The 14,019-nt window shown below is 47.6% G+C and overlaps 1 protein-coding gene across 1 annotated transcript in view; it reads right to left on the bottom strand.

Moving 5' to 3' along the window:
* The window catches only part of RNF38 (ring finger protein 38), a 60,545-nt gene extending 50,688 nt beyond the window's left edge, over positions 1–9,857 (bottom strand). The window contains exons 1-2 of the mRNA XM_007946890.2: positions 9,682–9,857; positions 3,299–3,325 (exon numbers count right to left, since the gene is read on the bottom strand). The gene's annotated coding sequence lies outside the window, so the exon portion shown is untranslated. The remainder of the gene's footprint in view (positions 1–3,298; positions 3,326–9,681) is intronic.
* Between the last annotated feature and the right edge of the window lie 4,162 nt (positions 9,858–14,019).

Genomic DNA, 14,019 nt, shown 5'->3' with positions numbered 1-14,019 from the left:
ATGTCCCCCTATGACCATGGTCCCAAGCCCACAGGCCCAGCAATTCACTCCCTCAAAGTGCTTGGTGGTGGCTAAGAAGTTCCTAACTTTGCCCCATTAGCTCTGTAATGTATATGGATATTCTGGTAACACATACAAATACACACGTAGGAATATCATCTGCCAGACCTATCTATCGTCATGGGTATATTGCCACCCGCCTACCCAGACCTGATCCTCTCGCCTGTCTGTCCATGTATCCCCCCATGGACCAATGTTTGTTATGACTGATAATGCAGTACTGGGTATGTAACAGTCTTTACCTGGGTTTACCTGTGCCTCTGTGTACCTCTCTGCGTCCTCCTTTTCCTCAGTGACACTGTGCTGCTGGTCACACATTTTGTCATATCGCCTTTCCCTTCACCCAAGTCAACACACGTCTCTTAACCAGTCAGCAGTTTTCCCTCCTCTCGCACCCCTGATAACCAAAGAAAATGTCCTTCCCTGTGTAAACTTTGCCTTGACTTTTCATAATGATGGACTCATACAACAATTTGTCCTTCTGTGATGGACTTATTTCACTCAGCAGAATGTCCTCCAAGTTCATCCGTGTAACGAAGTGATCCGCCCATTTGTTATTCTTTAGTGCTTCCCAGTACTCCATGGTGTGTATGCAGCATAATCTGGTTATTTATTCTCCCACTGATGGGCACTGAGGCTGTTTCTACCTCTTTGCTATTGCAAACAGTGCTGCAATGAACACGGGTGTGCATGTCTCTATTAGTGTCCCAGGTCTCACCTCTTCGGGATATATTCCTAGTAGTGGGATTGTTGGATCAAATGGGATTCTTATTTTCAACTTTTTAAGGACGCGCCATACTGTTTTCCACAGGTGATTGTACCATTTTATAGCCCCACCAGCAGTGTATGAAAGTTCCAATCTCTCCACACCCTTCCCAGCATTTGTTGTTTTCTGTCTTATTGAACTCTGCTATCACTAGTGGTGTGAAAAGGTATCTCATTGTTGTTTGGACTTGCATCTCTCAGATAGCCAATGATTACATTTCCTCATGTGCTTGTTGGCTGCCTGAATATATCTTCCTTGGTAAATTGTCTGTTTATGTCCTTTGCCCATTTTTTAATTAGGTTGCTTGTCTTTTTAATGTTGAGGTGTTGAAGTTTTCTACAAATTTTAGAGGTAAGTCCCTTGTTGGATATGTCAAAGCCAAATATTTTTTCCCAATCTGTAGGTTCTCTTTTTACTCTTTTGGAGAAGTCTTTTGATGTGCATAAGAATTTAATTTTTAAAGGTCCCAGTCATCTAGATTAGCTTCTGCTCTTTGTGTGTTTTGGGTTGTGCTTGATATTAATAGTCTGTTTATGCCATAATTAGGGCCCCAAGGTTTGTCCCTATTTTATCTTTGATGAACTTTGTAATTCTGCGTTTTACATTTAGGTCTCTGATCAACCTTGAGTTCGTTTTTGTATATGGTGTGAGGTACAGATCTTGTTTCATTTTTCTGCAAGTGGATATCCAATTTTGCCAGCACCATTTGTTAAAGAGGCTCTCTGTCCCTCATTTGATGGGTTTCAGCCCTTTGCCAAAGATGAGCTGACCTCAGATGGACAGAGCTATTTCTGGATTCGGCAGGTTTTGCTGTCAGGGAGTGTGAGACCTCCTACTTTGCTCCTCTTCTTCAATAGTGCTTAGCTTATCTGAGCTCTCTCTCTCTTCCAGGTAAAGTTAGTGATTGGTTTCCGGAAAATGTTTACTAGTTTTCAATTAATAGAATCAACCTAGGACAAGGCATGGAAGACCACTGCAGTTACAGAAGTAGTCCAAACTTTGATAAAGTAACCATAAAGATTTCCGTTCTGACAACATCATGGACTTACATGAAAATCAGACCAGAAACAGTGAAAAATGAAAAGCAGAGCAGGCTCATTCTGATGTGGCTCCCAAGAGGATAGAAGATTAAGACCTTATAATAGACCCCAGCACAGAGTCAGAGCTTTCAAGTACTACACTTCAGTAAAAGGGAAAACGAAAAGACGTCCACTGGCACAGAGGGTCCATGAGGAAACATGTCTGCTGGCCGGACTGGGTGCGGAAGAGGGGGTTGCACCCTTGAGAGTGATAAGCACAGCTTAGCCTCACACCAAATCGGGAGTTCAGATTTTTAGTACATGCGCTGTTCGTGAAGCTCGTAGCTTAGAAACGAATATACAAATGGGTCAAGATCTATGCTACCACTAGGACTCCTGACGAAAGCAAACGCAAAGCTGAATGCAGAGGGATAGTCCCTTTACCAAAGCCTGCTTCTCAGACTCTCTTGAGTATGAAACACTACACTGCATGGCCCACACCACCAACGCCCTCGATTCAGTAAGCCTGGCTTGGGGCCCGAGAATTTGCATTTCTAGCACCATCCCAGGTGAAGCTTGATGCAGCTGGCCTGGGACCACACTTAAAAAACAACACACTAGGCCATAAGAGACTCTCTCTCAGGAAAAGTCCCACAGGATCAAGCGACAATACAGAAGTCTTCTTCACTGCATTTGAATCTGCAGGGGAAAGTCTGGCCCTCCTCTCCTTGCTGACTCTGTGCTAATGGGCCGACTATTCAAAATGCTGACAAGTCCCCAATTTCAAGCTCCAGCCAGGAATCACCCTCGACCTCCAGGCTGAGACACTTAATTACCTGACCTCTCTACTTGGTTATCGAATGAAAAAAACAGACCAGTTGCTGCCACGCCCACTCGGACCCATGACTAACCCCCATGTCACAGTCCAGTGCTCCGCAGGGCTTCCACCAGTTTATTTCTCCAGAAGAGCAAAAGGCCTTTCTTCTGAGGTGTGTCTGGGTGGACTCAAACCCCTAACCTTCTGGTTAGCAGCCAAGGGCATGATCTGGTTGGTACCACCCAGGGCCTAGATAACAGGCAATCCCATGCCCTAAACTCCATTCCCCATCCCCCCAATTTGCTGCATCTCCTTGAAGCTTCTTCTTCACTAGGTTTCAGACACACCACCTCTCCTGAGTCTCCTTCTATCCCTGGCTGCCTTTGCTGGTTCTCCCCAGCTCCAGACACTGCGACACCCCAGGGCTCAGCTCAACTGGCTTTACCGAGTTATCTTGTGGCTTTAACCACCAGCCCCACAGAAACAACAGCCAAATTCCCCTTTCCAACCAGACCACTCTGCTGAACACCTGACTCCTACATCTAATAGCTGTCCAAGATCATGTTCAAAACTCAAGTGAGCGAAATTTCTACCTTACTGGACTTTCAACCGATCAACAAATCTCCTCACCTCCACTTTGAAAAAATATCTAAAAGCTGACCACTCAAGAAACCAAAATACTCTAACATAACGCAACTTCCTGTAAAGAATAACCACCAAGACCATTTTTTTCCCCTCCGAATTGTTTTCAAACACTGAATTTAGTTCCACCAAAGTACTGTATTTTAGCCATCACTTACTTTTAAGCTGGAAACATGGATCAATGGTTAAAATAGAAAATCTTAAGTATAAACAGTGAAAACAGAAAAGATATTCAGAACCTGAAAACCAGGGGTAACTCTGAGATGCTCACATCAAGCAGCTGCAGCTCCTAGGCCAGGAACAGCAATGTAGGGTCTTTGGGATACACATAGATGGTCAGTGACCGGAACTGCAGCCACAGACAAAACGCCCCCCAAAGGGTCATACAGGAATAAGAAGGCCCAGCACTGACCCCTGAGGAACACAGGATGGCTGGCTGTAAGAGTGCATGGCACACCCAGGAAGACGAGGAGTCTGGCTGGTGAAAGCCAATGGAAGGGAGTTTCAAGGATTCAAGTGAGAGGTCATGTACGATGAGGGCTGAAAATGTCCACTGCATTTACTAACATGAAGGTCACTGACAAAGACCTATTTATTATTCCTTAATATCTATTATAAGGAGCTCTGGGGGTACAGTGCCTAAGGTATTTGACTGCTATCCAGAAAGCTGGCGGTTCAAACCCACCAGCCACTCCATGCAAGGAAGACGGGGCAATCTACTTCCGTAAAGATTTACCATCTTGGAAAACCAAAGGGGGGTTGCTATGAGTTGGAACTGACTTGGTGGCAGTGGGTTTGGTTTTGTAGTATTGATTATGGAATATCTCCCCTTTTAAATTGGAAAAAAAAAAAAAAAAACCCTTTTGTCTTTTCTTCAGTAATCTTCCTATGAATCTAAGGATAACTGTAAAATTCTAAAAACAAATATTTCTGCTGATATTTTAGATGGAATTTTATGAAGTCTACAGATATGCTGAAGAGTAAGTATTTTTTTACAGTAATACATTTTCAGAAAACAAATTTATTTCTTGCTGCATATAAATCTTCAATACAATCACCAACAGAAATACTAATTTACAAACCAGTTATCGCACAGTTGTAGTTAAAACACACACACACACCCCTGAACTCAGGGCTGTGCCAGACACTGACATTCAGGTCCCCACAACGCACTTAACTGCTTATGAAAAGCATCCTGCCTTTAACCACGAGCAGTAAATTAATCAGCAGTAAGGAAAACTGCTCGTTTAAAAACTGAAAGAGATGAAGCAACCCAAGTGAACTCTGCAGGGTGACGGGGCTCGGCTGGTCCTGACTGAAGCTGATTCCACACCCCATCTTAGCTGTCAACACGCACAGAGCCATGCACTAGAAAGGTGGGTTCTACTGCATGTTAACCAGACAATTTGTTTTTAATTTTAAGAGCCGTAGGAGGCAATGTGATTCTCATTTTAAGTGTGGCTTTATGTTCACAGAGATGCAAATACACAAAGACTTATGCCTCATAAATACAAAGCCATGATGACTTTTACAGGGACACTGAAATGCCAACTAAATGTGCACCAGGAGACCCCTACAAGAATATTCATGCAGCATTGCTCTTAAGAACAGTAACAAACTGGAAACTATCCACATGTGCATCAACAGAGAGGGGATAAACCACAGTGTATTCAAATGACAACACACTAAAAAGCACAACCGATCACCAACAGAGCCCCGCACCTCAATATGGATGAGTCTCAAAATGACGACAAAATTAAAGTGTGATAGTGTTAATATTCTAAGTTCAGAAACAAGCAACGTTAAACCATATAGCGCTGATTCTGTCTACATTAAAACCATAAAGGAAAGCAAAATGATACTAAGACAAAATTTAGTCTCAGGGTTTGCCTGAGGCCCAGGTAAGGACCAGCAGGTGGCTCTAACAGGAAGGGTCACACAAGGGCGTCCAGTGTGTTGGTAAGGACTAATTTCTAAGCGAGGTGGTGGGTTTATTATTATGCGAGTGTCTGCTTTACCATTTGTAACTTGCATATATGAAATATTTTATAAATTAAAAAGAAAATTAAAATGCTAAATTTGGGACACAGTTGTTTTTGCAACTAAAACGAAATCTTGACGTGGCATAATAGGATACAAGACAAGCAATAAAGAGCAAAGGGTAAAGGTCTTTGATAAGCAAGGCAGTGACTAAATTGATCAACAATGGCTCTGAATGACCAAAAACAAAAAACCGAAACAACTTTTTGCTCAAGGAAGAAGACTGGTTGGACACACAAGTAAGGATTCAGGAGACTATCAACCTCTTCCTTCTCCTTTATGACCCCCCACTTCCTGGCCACACACCCCATCCCATGCTTGGACTGCAAAATGAGTTAATTTACCTTTAGAGAAGGTTGCAGGGGGGTATTTTCTCAGAAAAGAGCAAAGTTAGCTAAGATAAGAACATACAAGAGACATCAAGAAAATGAGTGTTTAAATGAAGATTCCAAAGGAAAGGAAAAATGGAGAGCGGAGAGAAGGTACTGGGAAAAAGCTTCACACACCAGAGAATAACTTCCCAAGGACAGGAGGTGGCGGGGTACGTTTTATGGCAATGGGATACTCATCTGGAACTAACAAATTTACACTCAATTTTGTTACCCGATTAGTTCGAAGTATCAGTATCCCTAAGGGGTTGTGAGAAGGAAAGGATGCACTGGCTAGTGTGGGGCAGTGAGTAACTTAACACGGCTCTTCCAGTCAGGCTCTTTGTGACTCCCAGCACGTAACTGGGTAGAACGACGCAAAGAAGTGCTTATGGCCCACCAAGAAGGGGACTGAGTAGCTCGCTAATAATGTCAGTAAGGTACATGACGCCTTTGTGGGGGTGGAGCCATGGAAATAAAGTGTAGGGAACCGTAATGTGGGGATGGGTCAGTCTTGCCATCCCACGCAGCTCCAAATGTGCCCTCCCACAGGCAGAAAAGGGGGGATTCTCACTGCCATCAACAGAGGAGCCAGGAGTGGAGTGGACTGTGCCCTTGGATCTGAGAACCCTGCACTGGACCTCCTTGGCTCAGAGACAGCGGCAGCACAGGCAAGAGACCAGCACGAGACAGACGGGCAGGCTTCTCAGCCCAACGGAGTGAGAGAGCTGTGTGCCTTTGGGCAGAAGGCTTGCTGGTGGAGTGGGGTGCCTGTCTGGGCACAGCAGAGCTAAGAGCTTTGTAACGCTGGGTCAAGCAGGGCAGTGGCTGAGGCCAGAGGGAAGCAAGGCTGATGGACAGCCGAGAAGCGGTTCTGATCAAGGAACTGTATCCTGAGTGGTCCTGAACCTGAATTGTCACCTGGACCTTCCCTAATAAACCCCCAAAATTTTGAGTATTGCCTATGAGTTGTGTGTGGCCACTGCAATGAATTATCGAACCCAGCAGACAAGCAGAGTACTGTGGGCAGGACGGCTGGTGTCAGAGTTGGTAGAAAGCTGGAAGGTGGCAGCATGTCTGACCTTTGCCTTGCAGGACAGCCTTGACAGTGACCGTCTCTCCACCTCGTGAAGCCAGCCAGAGCTCAGAGCAGCCACCCCCACGCATGTTCTTTTTGCAGTCAGGAAAACCTGCCGTCTCCTGTGGGGGCAAAGTACACGAGGGCCTTGCTCTGAAGTTAGAGGAAAGTAAAGCGTTCACGTTAAATTACGACTATAAATAAAATCTAGCAATGCCTTCTACCTTTCTAAGGAGCTCTGGTGGTACAGTAGTTAAAGCACTGGGCTGCTAACCAGAAGGTCAGTGGTGGTTTGAACCCACCAACAATTCCACAGAAGAAAGATGAGGCAGTCTGCTTCCGTAAAGATTTACAGCCTTGGAAACTGTACGCGGGTCGCCAGGAGTCAGAATCAACTTGACGGCAGTGAGTCTGGTTTGATCTTTCTTCAACACTCAAGTGGAATCAGCTCTTTCATTTTCAAAATAAGGTTCGAAATTGATTGCATTTGGCAGCTATTTTCTGAGGTTAACGGGAGCTCTGGTGGCGCAGTGCCTAAGGCATTTGACTGCTAACCAGAAGGTTGGTGGTTCCAACCCCCAGCCACTGCTGGGAAGGAAGGTTGGACAACCTACTTCCGCAGTGATACCACCTCAGAAATCCAAGGAGGGGATTTGACAGCACATAACAACAGCAGCAACAATGTTATGTTAATGCCTGAAGATTCAAAGGAAGTACAGAAACACACACACAAAACCAAAACCCCACAAACCCCAAGAAACTGATAGCTGGTCTGGCTGAGGCGATTCTGACCCCTGGCGACCGTGTGCTACAGAGGAGGACTGCTCCACACAGTTTCCTTGGCTGCTATGCTCACAGAACTGCCGACTTTTAGGCTACCAGTTGTCATGGCTTGAATTGTGTCACGCTGGCTGGGCCACGATGCTCTGGTTCAGAGGTTATGCAATGATGATATCCTGTGATGTGATCTGTGTGGTAAGCCCATCAGGCGTAAAAGGGTTCAGCTCAAGGGTGGGGTATAACACCCTCAGACCCATCACAGGCCTGGTCCCATGTAACGGGAGCTTCCCTGGGCTGTGGCCTGCAACCTTTTATCTTCTAAGAGATAAAGGAGAGAAGGGAGCAGAGAAGGGGGACCATCTAATACCAAAAGGAACCGGGAGCGGAGTGCGTCCTCTGAACCCAGGGTCCCTGTGCTAGGATCCTCCTAGGAACGAGAGGCAGAGAGACAGTCTTCCCCTAGAGCCAGTACCGTGCACTCAGACTGCCAGCCTCCAAAACCACAAGAGAATCCGTTTGCTTGTGACAGCCTTCCACGTGCAGTGTCTGTTCCAGCAGCACAAGGGCTGGGACAGCAGTCAAGTGTGGACCGTTTGTGCCCCCAGGGCCCACACAGACTACTGTCGACCGGTGGCAGTAGTGAAGGTAGGAGTAGGACGGCAGCTTCTTCTCTAGCCATTGGTGGTCTGCTAAACTTCTGTAACTACTGCAGACTGAGGCGGTATCAAAAACAGTAGTCAATGGCACTCAATACAGGTACCTGTGTCTGCTAACATATGCGGCACTGTGCTTACAGAAATGCCACTGATAACTCAAAGTAGTAAGACAAACCCAGCAAAAGCTGCCCGTGAGTCTTGCTCTGGCAACAATCATACAGCCAGTCCTCAAGGTATGAATGAAGCGCGTTTCTAAGTGTATCTTTACGGATTTGTGGGTGACCCAGAACAGGTGCACATGGTTCTCATTTAGCCTGACTTTAGGGCAGGAAAAGGCTGCAAGCCTTTCAGTGATTTAAAGCTGCAGGTGCAGCAAGTGGAGGTGACTGTGATGAAGAATTTGCTGCCAGTGGTTCAAACATTTCCACGTGAGGGAAATTTACACACTAGTATAGGGCCAACAGTCGCTATCCAGACGTCAGACAGGATGTTCTCTCCCGCGGACTGCCATCTGTGTCATCAAGCACCCCAAGGAGTTTTTCTGGACCTATTTCCTCCTCTAGAAAGCCACCCGTGACAAGTTTGAGTATCAAAACCAAGAGAATATACGTGGAAAGCACTGAACATATCACCTGGTTTTAATTCCAACAAGGGTACCAGTCCAAGAGCCCTGGACTTGCTGCACCACAGAGCTTTTCCCGCCCACAGGTGACTTGTGCCGGGCAACCTGTCTCTGCCACAGAAACAGAAAATGGGCTGGCTCTGTCCAAGTCCCCAGCCTTGACCAGCAACCGCTTCACGATGTCAGGCTCACATGCACATACGTTTCTGAGTCCACAACCCCAGCGTTCTGCTGCCTGCTTTCTTCTGTGGTAAAAGGCCTTCTAGAACCAGAACATGCCCCTCTGGGAGCAATCGATGGGAACCGTAGTATCCAATGACTGATGCCACAAGCAGCTCCCAGGAATGCTGTTAAAAACTCATTCGTACCATTTCTTATTTTCCTTTTGTTCTTGAACATTCAATCACACTTTACCCATTTATCCTAAATGCCAGAGGCAAGTGGCCGAGTTTTCTCTCTGGAACAGACACTGCGACCAAACTCTAGGTACCAAGGGAGTAAGCAGTGGCTGCTTGGTGAACTGTCTCCCCTTCCTGCACGAGTGCACATAGCCTACCTTCTGCTACCCTGCAGCTTGCTGGGCTACTCAGACAGTAATGAAGGCCCAAAGACGGACAAACAGCCGCTCCAGAGGAGACACATGCTCTGTGCAACAGCTGGGTTACATTAAAGAAGGGCCACCAAGAGAACCCCTAGGGCCACAGCCAGCAGAAATAAGGAGCAGATACCAAGAACCCCGTCTCAGGCCTTCCTGGAAGCAGCTGAGAATGCACCTGTGGCCTCTGCAGGGCAAGGGAAATGGGCGAGAAGCTGCGAGGAAGCCGGGAAGGCACCCTCTGGATGGTAGTGTTCTGATCACTGGGAGGAGAGGGACCAGGCTCTGAAGTCTCACCCTTTCACAAATCACCTTGCTGGGATGGCCAGGTGGAGGTGCTGATTTGGCCCCGGGAGCAATGTGGCAAAAAGAGGCAGAAGAAAAGGCCAGTTCGCGGCTCGCCGCACCAAGCTGGAGCACCCTGACTACAGGAAGGGGAGCCTGGGTTCCAGCACCCGACGGTTCTGTTAGCCATTAAACGCTCTGAACTTACCCACAAAGGGGGCCAAAGGCCGCTTCCGGCAACATGCCTATAAAAACTTCCCTTTTTTAAAGGCAAAACAGCACTGGTCAAGAACACAAGGGATTCCTGTTTCCTAGATACCTACATCGGTGGTGTTAACTCTGAAATCCTAAGAGCAGACTTCATGTGAAGAAAACCCACAGTAAAATCATGCCTCTTAAGTAGAGAAAGATGACTGTCTGTCTAGACTAAGATCAGTATTTTTTCTTTCTATTTTTCATCAATCTTCCAAATAATCATGGAAGGGAGGGTGAGAGGTTTGGGAAGACTTGTGGCGCACCGCTACAGCAATTGCAGGTATGGGAAACGGTTCGAGTGGAGGTCTCCCCGCTCATCGACCCCACTGAGCAATTCCCCCAAGGAACACAGGACAAGATCACAGGCCCCAAAGGAAACGAGTGCACGTTTCTAACACTGGACTGGACTGTTCCCATCAAACCAACCACTGCCATCGGGTCCGTTCCGACTCACAGCAACCCCCAATGGGGTCTCCAAGGCCGTAATCTCTACAAAAGCAGACCGCCCCATCTTTCTTCCTCAGAGCAGCTGATGGGCTCAAACCACCGCACTTTTCGGCTAGCAGCCAAAAGTCGTACCCACTGCGCCACCAGAGCTGCTCTGCTTGTGGGTTACTCCCCTTAAATTCATACGTAAAACTCTGAAGTGAATGTGCTTTCAATCTGCCCCATTTTAATGATGTGCTGACCATCATGCACAGCGCTAATCCCACTGTGTGGTGACAGGGACTGGCCCTTGCTGGTCAGGGTTTGCAGACCTGTCCCTACACTAAAGACTCCAGACCATGCTGTTAAAGGCAATTGCAATGTCAGAATTTCAATGCATCATTTGCTCAGTCACATACTTATGTCTACCCTGTAACAGACAGACATGGTTTCTGACCTAAGTATATACTTCAACACAGAAACAAAAGGAAACCAACATGTAATGTGAGTGCTATCGTAAAGACAGACATAGGACACTACGGAGAAGTAACTGGCAGGAGAGAAGTGTAGTCCAAAACCCACATGTTCAGTATGGCTGGACGGTAAGGAAGCAGCAAGAAGTAAGAAGAGGCCAGACCCTGCAGTGCCGACTAGGTGACCATCCCTGTTAAGACAACTTCCCTCAGCCCCTTTATAATGTTTTGTTTCTGGTCTGCTACAAACCTGGTAAACAGATAAGCATGCCCCCTGGCAGGAGTGAAAACACTTCCAAGGACCTCCCTGTGAAAGCAAAAGCAAAACAAGGGAGGGCAGAGGGCAGGTGAGACCGTCTGCCCCACAGCATGTTGTGGCCATGAGGCAGTTCCTCTCTGCACCACAGGCACCACGTGTCAGGTCTCTACCACAGTGAAGGGTGCGTCGCTGAAGCAAGAAACACGTACTAATTTCCTCCTACTGGCCAAGAGCCGTACTAGGAAAGAAGATAAAAGAGAAAACAGGGTCACTGTCCTCAAACGGCTGATTTGAGGTGAAACAGCCCCCGACCAGGCAACCACAGGACAGTGTTGGAGTGCTATCCTACGGCAAAACTGAGAGCAGAGCGGGGAGCCTGGAGCTAATCTGAGGGCTCAAAGGAAGACGAGAGCGCCCGGGAAGAAGCCAACGCCCACTGAGGGAGTCCTCGCTCAACTCAAGCGGCCGTTACCGCTCGGAGGCAGCCCCCCTCCCTCTGAGCGGCCTGGTCCTCGGTGCGCCATGCCCGGCTTACATCCTTCCCTGCAATCTTCTCACGCTGTCCGTGTGCACAGAAGTCCCTTCACCGTCTGCTAGCAAGGCCGCCTGCCTTCCACTGCTCCACCCAAAGCAGACGATGCAAGTAGCACGCTTACAGATCACTGGGTACTACTAACCGGCTGGGAAAGAAGAGGTCAAGGGGTGAGGGGCCCTCTCCTTTGTTCCTCATTCTTTTGAAAATATATTTCTGCCACTTTAGTGAAAAGTGCCAACCACAGCTCCCATGGACACAGCTCCTGCCCACAATCCCCTTTGGTCAGAAGCTGCATTTGTCTATAAAAAGAAACTACAATCAGTGGACAAAAGCTATACTCAAACCCTATAGTTTACACAGGTCTGGAACAAAATGACAGATGGGCTTGACCCACACCAGGCTTCACCACTGGGTGAGATAAAACCACATACAAAATCACGCGACATTGTGTGTGTGTGTGTAGGGGGGTGACAGGCAAGGCTCTAAGATGGCCCAGGCCTGGTATACACCCCTGTGAAGTCCCTCCCTCGAGTATGGGTGGGACTGTGAACACAACCCACTTCATTCTCATGATTAAATTATGACACAGGTGAAAGGATTTTCAGATGTAACTAAGATTCTAAACCATGCGATTGTGAGTTAATCAAAATGGGAGACAGCCTGGGCGGGCCCGACTTAATCAGACACCGTTCTTAAAAGAGGGACCAAGTCCTTCCCTAGAGACCCTTCTGTCAACCCTGAAGACGTAAACCGTTATGTTGTGAGAAGGCCACCAGAGAAGCCAAGAGCTGAGAGCAGATGTCCATTCCCAGCCAGCAGAAAACGGGGACCTCAGTCCTATAACCTCCAGAACCACATTCTGCCAACAAGTAAGCCTGGAGGCTCAGATGAACGGCCAGCTTCAGCCAGTTAGAACCTGAGCAGAGGGCCCAATGGCTAACCTGCATCCGGCCTCCCGAAGCCACGGACACAGCAGAGAACTGACCTGGGTATTTGAAGCTACTACCTTCGTGGCAGAATGTAACACAGCACTAAACAACTGATACAACACATAAGCCTATAAATCAATAGAGTAAAAGGACTGCACCAGACTCAATGAAGTTTCTTCTCCAGAATTTTGGCTGCATTAAGTCAATCATTAAAGACACAAACTAAGACACTTCTCTTTAAGCATTTCAGCAGTTTCTTGCCATTCCTGACTTAAGGCATCAGCAACAATTGGGCCTGTGCCCTTCTGGGAGCTGAGACGAATCAGGGTCGGTAAAAACAGCATCGGTCCCTCAGTCTGACACCCCAACTTGTCCCCAGCCTCCTAAGTTAGGCAAAGTAGGAGTTAGGCGTTTTTAGAAATTTCTCCTTCCTCTCCTTCCACAATCCTGATTTGCTGCCCAAGGACTCTTCTCCCGTCAAAGGGTGCCTAACCTTCTTTATTTCAGCTGACAGCTCCCTAAGTACCACTTTAAGATCTGATCTCCCAGAATCGCATGGATTTTGACCATATCTACCCTACAACCAATCCAAATCAACACACAAATGAGAAATGTGTGCATACAAATAAAATCACGAGTTTCACAAAGCTGAAAAGATGAACCGTGGCTGAGCTCTCTGTAGCCTTCTCTTACTGAGTACTCTCCTGGTGATTCACTCCCCTGCTTGTGGCACATCTGCCTCGCACCGCACTACGCTGGGAGCTGCGAAGAGAATGGCGAAAGGCAGCCCCTGCCCTCAGACGCATCCCATCCGGGGAGGGGCCGTCAGAGACGCCCGAACCTAGGACAGCGCCAACACCTGTCCTCTGCAGCCACAGTGTCACCGGGAGCTGGAACTGACTTGACGGCAGTGACCCACCACCACCACGAGTTAGAAGTAGGAAGAAAGTAAGGTACTCAGGTCTTTACACACGGAATGTGGAAAGCGTCTTTAGAGGTGGGGGCGATGAGATTTGTGTATGACCCTCTTCGTCACCTGTTTACTCCCATTTCTACAGAGCTGAGGCGCCAGTGCGATCACGTCCAGATCAAAGTGCCACAGGGGGTGTTGCATAAATAACCACGGAAGGAACAAACTACAGGCTCTGACACGTTCACGCTCTCCAAAGAAAAAGCGGGCAAGCCGAGTCAGCCAGAGTCGAAGAGAAATGAAAACTGACGCACGTGTTCTTCCCAATGAGAAAACAACCAGGAGGCTCTGCTAGGAACGGGCGCCCACAGCCCCGGCTCTAGCCAGAGCTACCCCAGCAAGATGAACTGCACAACGGCAGGGGCCTAGACCAGAGGCGTCTGACACAGAAGCAGACACGGGAAGCAGACGCCGAAGAACCTACCACTCTTTGGGCTTCAAAGG

The sequence above is a fragment of the Orycteropus afer genome, unplaced genomic scaffold, assembly GCF_000298275.1.
Source record: "Orycteropus afer afer isolate SDZICR_OR568_19922 unplaced genomic scaffold, OryAfe1.0 scaffold00174, whole genome shotgun sequence".
NCBI classification, from domain to species: domain Eukaryota; kingdom Metazoa; phylum Chordata; class Mammalia; order Tubulidentata; family Orycteropodidae; genus Orycteropus; species Orycteropus afer.
This window is presented reverse-complemented; position numbering and strand designations above follow the sequence as displayed.